The following is a 7,557-nucleotide window of genomic DNA, read 5'->3' as shown; positions in this document are numbered from 1 at the left end:
GTCAGAGGCATATAATTTAACACTTAATTGTTTTCTAATTGCTTCCGATCTGTTCTGTTCCCTCACCCTATTATAAGCAGCTCAAGGGTGGAGACCGTGGTTCCTCACAGTGCCTTTAACAAGGCTGGTTGCCTGCCTGGCTCATCCTTGGGGCCCCAGAGCCTCAGACTGCCTGGGAGTTGGCTTTCCATGAATATTTGTTGAATTAATGAATTTGGTGATGGAATGCTTATTGGAATATTTAGTCAGAAAACCACAGCCTGAAAACAAACTACCCAGAATGCGCTCCATTCTATTCTATTCAATCAGCATTTAGTAGAGATGTGACAACCGCCTCCTGTGTACCAGGCTCTGTCCTTCGTGCTGGGGGTACAGCAATAAATGTCCCTCATCGCGTACTAAGTGCTCACTTTTAAAGGAAGGTAAATGTAAAGCTTTTGAAATGGTTCTTCCAGGTCCCAGAAACCATGAGAAACAGGGACAGAGATCGGCTCAATCAGAATCGATCAGGTTCAAAGTAGCCCACTACTAGAGAGATCTGTAATGACAACTAGGTTTCGTCCCTTCCACAGCCTCCCTCACCACACTGTCCGCGTGCAGAGGCACCATTACTCATTTTAGGTTTGGTCTATTTTGTGTTAGATGTTTTCCTCTTTGATAGCACAAGCAGAACAGGACCAGGTCTTGCCCGTTGGTCACTGGTGTCCTCTGAGCTCATCTCCTTGCGTGACAGGATTCCAGAGCCCAGATGTCAAGACTTCACTCTGGGCGAGTTGATCTGAAACCATCCAAGACATGGTGATTTGGTCTAATGGGATAATGGCGTTAGTTCTGCAGAAACAAATTCTCTTTTTCTATTCAAAGTGATTTCTAAAACGTGGTGACTCTGTCTGTCCCTTCCTGCCCCCGTGTCTCACCTGGAAGTGCTGTTTTTCTGCACACTCGCTGAAGTCAGCAGCAGGCATTTCCCCCTGACCCGATGCCACCTTCCTCAGCACGTGGCTTCAGCTGCTCTGGCTTGTGGTAATTACCGAACCAACTGATTGCGGGAGAAGCAGCCCACAGAGATTTCTACTGCCAAGTAATTAGGGCCAGAGAAGTTCCACAGACCATTAGTGTCACTTTGGGGAACAGGATTTTACAAACATTGTGGCAGGCACTTGATTTGAAGTTCTGTGTCTTTTCAAGTAGGAATGAATATCAGAAAAAGAGAGGAAGGGATGGAGACATGAAGGAGAAAACAGAGGGAGAGAAATTCATCCAATAAGGATGAGGAGGAAAGGGCGCAAAAGAGAGAGAGAGAGAGCCCTCGGTTGGGGCAGTTTTCCATTTATTAAAGAAGACAGCCAGTGTGTTCACTTAAAGGATCAATGAGTTGTTTTGACCCTGTGGCTATCCCTGAATAAAGGAGTGATTGTCACACGGGCAGGCAAGTTGCTGTCCAAGTGACACCACCCATAGGTCTCATGTCGGCTTCCCTAGGTTGGCAGCCTGTTGCTCTCAGGGTGTCCCTGAGTCCCTGGCCTCTGGTGCTTCATCCACTCCTTTCTCTTCAGGCGTCCAAGCCATTCTTCCCAGCAAAGGTGCCTTGGTGAAGTGTTGGTAATTACTTTGAGGCATTAGTAAAAGGGACTCGGTTCCCATAAATGGTCTATCTCATGAGGCAGGGATGAGATGGGGCTCAAAGAGGCAGGGAAGTGACTTGTTTTCCACTATAGTGCTCAAAATACATTCAAATATATCAGTTTTCTGGTTTCCTTGGATAGAGGTGCCACATCATTGTACCAGGGCCAAAGTCAGACCCATCCCTGGCTAGGGCCCAGCGCGGATTTCTGATTTGGTGTTATTCTGGTTTCTGTACCCCTGGATTTCCTGATTTGATGTCATTCAACATTTCCAGTAAGACCAATTATTATATGACAAAATGAACAAGGCTTCATTTTTAAGCCTTTGTAAAACCTGATGATAAAACAAGTCAGAAAAATAAAATGATGACTGTGCAGAGACTTTTGTTGTAAAAACTGGGTCACTTTAAGAGACCTCAGAAATCTTGGGTTAGGTGCCCCCAATTTGGCTGTCTATTTCTCTCTTCATTCTAATTTATATGTCTCTAACATATGTATCTATCATCTGTCCATATCTAATCTGTCAATCACTTTTCTATCCATCATCTATAGATTCTAATTTATGAGCTGTCTATCACAAGTCTAAATTATCTATCTATCTGCCTGTCTGTCTATCTATCTATCTATCTATCTATCTACCTACCTACCTACCTACCTACCTACCTATTTTTCTAGTACTTGTTTGCTCACAGCAAGCTGTCCCCCTGGTTCTGGGCGATTCTGCACAATGTCCTCACATCACATCTCAGAGTGCAGCAACGGTCCATGATCCTTATTCCTCCAGACTGGGGGCTTGTTCCTGTGTTTAGGCTTCCTGAAAATTCTGAAAGCCGAGGCCCAGCCAATCAGCACCTCGGTGGGGGTCGTGCTGGAATTGCCTCCGCTCGGGAACAACCTGTTAGTTCCCCAGCTTGAAAACAATTCTACTTGTGAAGTTCCTGCCGACAGGCTGTTGCCTAGCGTGGTGCCAACAGCAGCCGGCAGGTGACCTCCAGGGGCGTGGGGGCTGCCCTGGGGTGGCAGGAAGTTGGAGGGGCCAGGCCTCGTGCCTGCTAATCCTCACACTGGGTGCACCGGGGCAGCCCCGTTGTGTCCCGAGCCCAGCTCTCCCATCGCCTTTTCTATGAAGCCTCCTCCAGCCGCCTGAGGTGGGGGCACTTCCCCGGCTCCCCGTGGCACTGTGTCCTTCTGTCTCCAGCTGTGCTTGTGCGGCGTCTGTGCATCATGTTCCTGTGACGCACCCCGGGCCGCGGCCCCAGGATGGGGGCTGTGCTTCTCAGCTTTGTTTTCTGAAGACTGGCACCAGGCTCAGGTCCGCGCTGCAAGGCTTTTTTTTTAATTGAAGTAAAGTTGATTTACAACATTGTGTTGGTTTCTGGTATACAGCATCGTGATTCAGTTATGCTTATGTATTATTTAGTGTTTGTTGCATGAACAAATGAGGCATAAATTAACAACTGGACCAGGGCGGTGGGGGGAGGGGGCTGCTGCTGGCAGCGGACTCCTCCCTGATAGTGGTCACATGGTCATGGCCTGCTCCAGGACTGTCACCTGACACTTTGGTTAGGTAGCATGGCAAAGCTGTGACCTGACCTCAGGCAATCCTGCAGTTGCTAGGGGTCTGTGGCACCTGTTGTCTTTCTGGAAAGGTCCAGAGAAGTAAAAGTAATAGGCTCACTCTTTCCTGGCATGTGGGGTTGAGGGGGAGGGGAGGGGAGCTCTTAAAGCAAAGATTCTCAAAGTGTGGTCCCGGGCCAGCGGCATGATGGCCACCTGCAAACTTGTTGGAAATGCAAATTCTTGGGCCTACTCAGACCTACAGCAATAACGGGACAGGGGGCAACAGTCTGTGTTTAACAAGCTTCCAGGAGGCTCTGATGCACACTGAAGTTTGGGAACCACTGGTTTCAACTGAGGTTGGAGGGCAGCCCTCCTGCATTTGAAACCTTGGGCTACCTGTTGAAAGTCACACCCTGGGCCAACCTCCGACTTATGAGATCTCTTGGATCCCCTCAAGAGTTCACATTTTAATAAATATCCCTGGGGATTCCATGGTCGTTAAAGTTTGCAGAAGACTCTGGCTAAAAGGCTGAGGGGGTCAGGGCTTGGAAGGGTGAGCATTCTTGGAGTGAGAGACTTGGGAAAATCAGAGTTGTTCTGACGACAGGAAACCAAGAAGAAAAATCTTGGATGGATCAGGCAGCCAAGTGGAATGAATGGGGTCAGTTTCTGATTACCCAGTGGGAGGATTTATGGGTGCCTTGTAACCTCAGTTGTATCATCACGAGCTCCCAGTGTTTTCTGGCTGGACACTGGCGCCTCTCCCGACCTTTCCCCAGCCCTTCAGAAGCTGTCACTCAGTTCTCATCCTCCCGCCAGCTGCCGAGGCCCCTCCTGGGACGGCTGCTCCCTTACTGTGACCGCGGAGTGGGGAGGGGACCCTGTTCTCCCTGGTGTGGGGCAGGACCTGCCCTAAGGCCCCTCCACAAAGCAGAGACCAGGCTGAGATCGTCCACAGGGCTCTAGAAGGTCCAGGGACACGTGGAAGGGAAGCAGATATCGAGAATGCGACGCTTACATGCCCATCCCCTCGGCACCTCTTACCGGGCAGGCCTCCAGCTTTCTTCCAAACTTGCCTCCAAGGGCATCATAAATGTCCCTGAAACTTCGTGCATCGGAAATCAGGGCCACGGCGGAAGTCTGGCTGCTGGGAAGGACCTTTCCTTCACCGCAGCCTCCTTGCTGCCCTAGGCTGGCTGCTCCCCAGCACGACGAGCTGCGGGTACGTTAATCCTTTCAAGGGACAGTACACGTCCACCTTTGATCAGCTCAGGTCTTCCAGAAAGCAGCCACCAGCAGAGGAGGAGATGCGCTGGAGGCCCGGAGGTGGGCGGGGCCTGCAGTCCGGGGGCAGGGCTGCCGCCTGCGAAGGACCGGGAGGACGGGTGGGTGGGAGGAGCCTCTCCTGCAGTTTTTAGAGGGTTTTCTGTGTTGACCTCAAGCAAAGTGTGCCTGTCGGAAGAGGCCTGTGCTGAGCCATTGGCTGGAAGCATCCTGGGGAGGCGGGAGGGATGTGGGCTCAGCAGAGGTCCCCCAGGGTCCGAAGGTGCTGGAGGCTGTCAGCCAGCCGTGCTCCCTGCAGGCCCTCTTGACGGGGAGCTGAATGACTCACTCCACCCCAGCCACAGTCCACCCTTGTGCTGGACCGATTTACTCCTGCAAGCAGGTTTGGGAAGATGGTTCCCCGGGGCCTTTCTTCATAAGGGGAAACTTAGAAGATGGAGGGATGTGGGGAGAACCACCTCCTCTGTCACCGCAGTTGGTCTCGCAGTGCGGTACCTGGATCCATTGCCTTTTGTCTTGGCTCTGCCTTTTACAAGCCCCTCTCCGTCAGCTGTCACGTGGACAGGTCTTGGTGGCTCTCCTGGTGGTGTGGCCCATACCCTCATTTGTGGGCTCTTGGTTACCAGGCTATGCTCAGGCCAGGACGGATCTGCACGTGTTCATTTACAGTTGTAACTGGGTCAGGAAGGAACAAGAGACACCCAGGCGATTACCTGGGTCCCACACATGCTCCTGCCTGAGCGGCCCTGTCTCCTCCTGCTGATCAGAATCAATTACCTCTGCCAAGATGTGAGTCCTCCTCTTGCCTACTGGTTGGTGGACATAAGCTGTAACCTGTACATCCATGGACCCTCCCTTGTGGTGTCCCCTGGCAAAAGTGCAACCCCTCTGGGGACCAGGCTCTCTAACCCCGCAGAGCCCAGAACTGTAGGAACAGGAAGTACAAAGTTCCTGCTGTGATCCAAATGTTCAAGATTCGTCTGTTGAAAGTTTGCTAGAGAAAAAACCACTATGACAACACTGCTTCACTTCCACACCCCAGCAGTTCTGTGACACCAGCTGGCTGTCCTACAACTTAACTTAATCTTGACAATCCTGGAGATAGCATCAGGCCCCATGGATTATGGGTTCAGTCCCACGAGACTGCCCTTCCCCCACTTCAGAGGCCAACTGCAAGTCAGGTTATTACCTGTGCTTCCAACCAACCAGCTGTAAATTGGAGGTGCAGATTAACTTGGGTGTGATTTTGAATTTGAATTTGCAGGGTGGCTCAGAGATCACAGAAAAAAGGTTTACCTCCTACATTACTGGTTTATTATAAAGGATATTAAAGGATACGCATCAACTGCCAGATGAAGAGATACGTAAGGGGAGGTCCAGAAGGGTCCTGAGCACAGGAGCTCCTGTCTCCATGGACTTGGGGTGTGCCACCCTCCCAGCACTTGCATGCATTATTTTTCAGTCTTGAAGCTCTCTGAATCTTGTTCTTTTAGGTTTTTGTGGAAGCTTCTTTATGGTGTTCTAATTGATTAAATCATTGGCATTGATGATTGAACTCAATCTCTAACCCTTCTCTCCTCCCTGGAGGTGGGGGTGGAGGGAGGTGCGGAAAGTTTCAACCCTCTAACCACATAGTTGGTTCTCCTGGCAACCAGCCCCATCCTCGAGACTTTCCAAAAGTCACCTCATTAAAATGAACTCAGGTGTGGTTAAAAGGGGTTTGCTGCGAATAACATAAATCACCCATTTCACCTTCATCACTCTAGACCTATTTCAGGAGCTGGGACTGTAAGATGCCCCTATAACTCTCATCACTTAGGAGATTACAAAGGTTTCAGGAGCAATGTGCTGGGAACCCTGGAAGAAAACCAAGTATATTTTTCCTGTAAAAAGTTACAATATCACAGAATGCTAATACCCAAGGAGATGATAGGGATTTTGGGACGCGAATAGGGCATGAGGGCGGCACCCTCATGATTGAGATGAATACCTAATAAGAGAGGTTCCAGACAGATCCTTGCCCCTCCTCCATGTAGATACAAGAAGTCTGTATCTGGAAGCAACCCAGGCCCTCCTGGCACCCTGAACTTGGACTTTCAGCTTCCAGAACCATGAGAAGTAAATTTCTGCTGTTCATAAGCCACCTAGTCTCTGGCATTTTGTTAGAGCAGCCCGAAAGGATGAAGTCCAGTCCCCAGATTGGTCACTGGGAGAACAGGAAGTGGGTTTTCTATCTGCTGTAACAAATGACCACGAACTTAGTGGCTTAAAACAACACAAATGTACTATACCACCGTTCTGTAAATCGCATAGTTCTCACCTGAGAAGGGAGCGAGGGGCTGGGTAGGAGGACCTCAGATTACAGCACGGTTGGTTCTGAGAAAGTCTTGGCCAGGTGGGTTTGGTGACCCAAGCAAGGTGTGTCCTTTGGAGGAGCGCCGTGCTGGGCAGCGGTGGTCCGGCTCTGAGACCCCCGCTGTGCTCATCTTTGTCCTGGGAGCAGCCGGGGTCTAGTGTGGGCTCAGCGTGAAGGCCTGGGGGATCCAGAGGCGGTCCGTCAACCCTGCTCCTCGAATGGCTCTCTTGAAAGGGGAGCTGAATGGTGCCCTCCTGTGGCCGCCACGCGCCCAAGGGCCTGATGGCCCTTCAGGAGAACAGCTCGCCTCCCTCCCTTCCCTGCTCTGGTCACTGAGTCTTCGTGGCCTCGCTGTGGGATTGGTCTGGCTGGCTCAGCAAGGTCATGGCCGTTCCCTTCAGCCTCTCCTCATCAAGGGTTCAGAAATGCTTAGGAGCCACTCTCCCTCAGAGAGAGCTTGTTCCCTAATAAGGAACTTAATTGGAAAGAGAGTGGGAATGGATTTGCATTTTTTAAAGCTACAAGGGACTTCAGGGAATTTTGTTCTAGTCCTCCCCCTTCCCTTCCACCCCTCAGAGTCCCTGCGGGAAACAAATGCCACACTGATATTAGGGCAATTTGTCGAGGGTTTGTTTACAAAGATGTGGGTGGGATATGGAAAACCACACCGGGTATTGCGGTGTCCTGGGTTAGTAACAGCACGGCCCTTAGCATCCTGGGTCCTGGGAGGAT

At 50.7% G+C, this 7,557-nt stretch overlaps 1 long non-coding RNA gene across 1 annotated transcript; it reads right to left on the bottom strand.

Annotated features, from left to right (window-relative positions):
• Positions 1 to 615: 615 nt before the first annotated feature.
• Positions 616 to 7,230, bottom strand: LOC116668579. Its single transcript, XR_004325745.1, has 2 exons — positions 6,790 to 7,230; positions 616 to 5,144 (listed from the first exon to the last, which is right to left on the bottom strand). It is a non-coding gene; the product is annotated as an uncharacterized LOC116668579 (long non-coding RNA).
• Between the last annotated feature and the right edge of the window lie 327 nt (positions 7,231 to 7,557).

This window comes from Camelus ferus, chromosome 14, assembly GCF_009834535.1.
Source record: "Camelus ferus isolate YT-003-E chromosome 14, BCGSAC_Cfer_1.0, whole genome shotgun sequence".
In the NCBI taxonomy this organism is placed as follows: domain Eukaryota; kingdom Metazoa; phylum Chordata; class Mammalia; order Artiodactyla; family Camelidae; genus Camelus; species Camelus ferus.
Note: the sequence above shows the minus strand (reverse complement) of the source record. Positions and strands in the feature narration are given on the sequence as shown.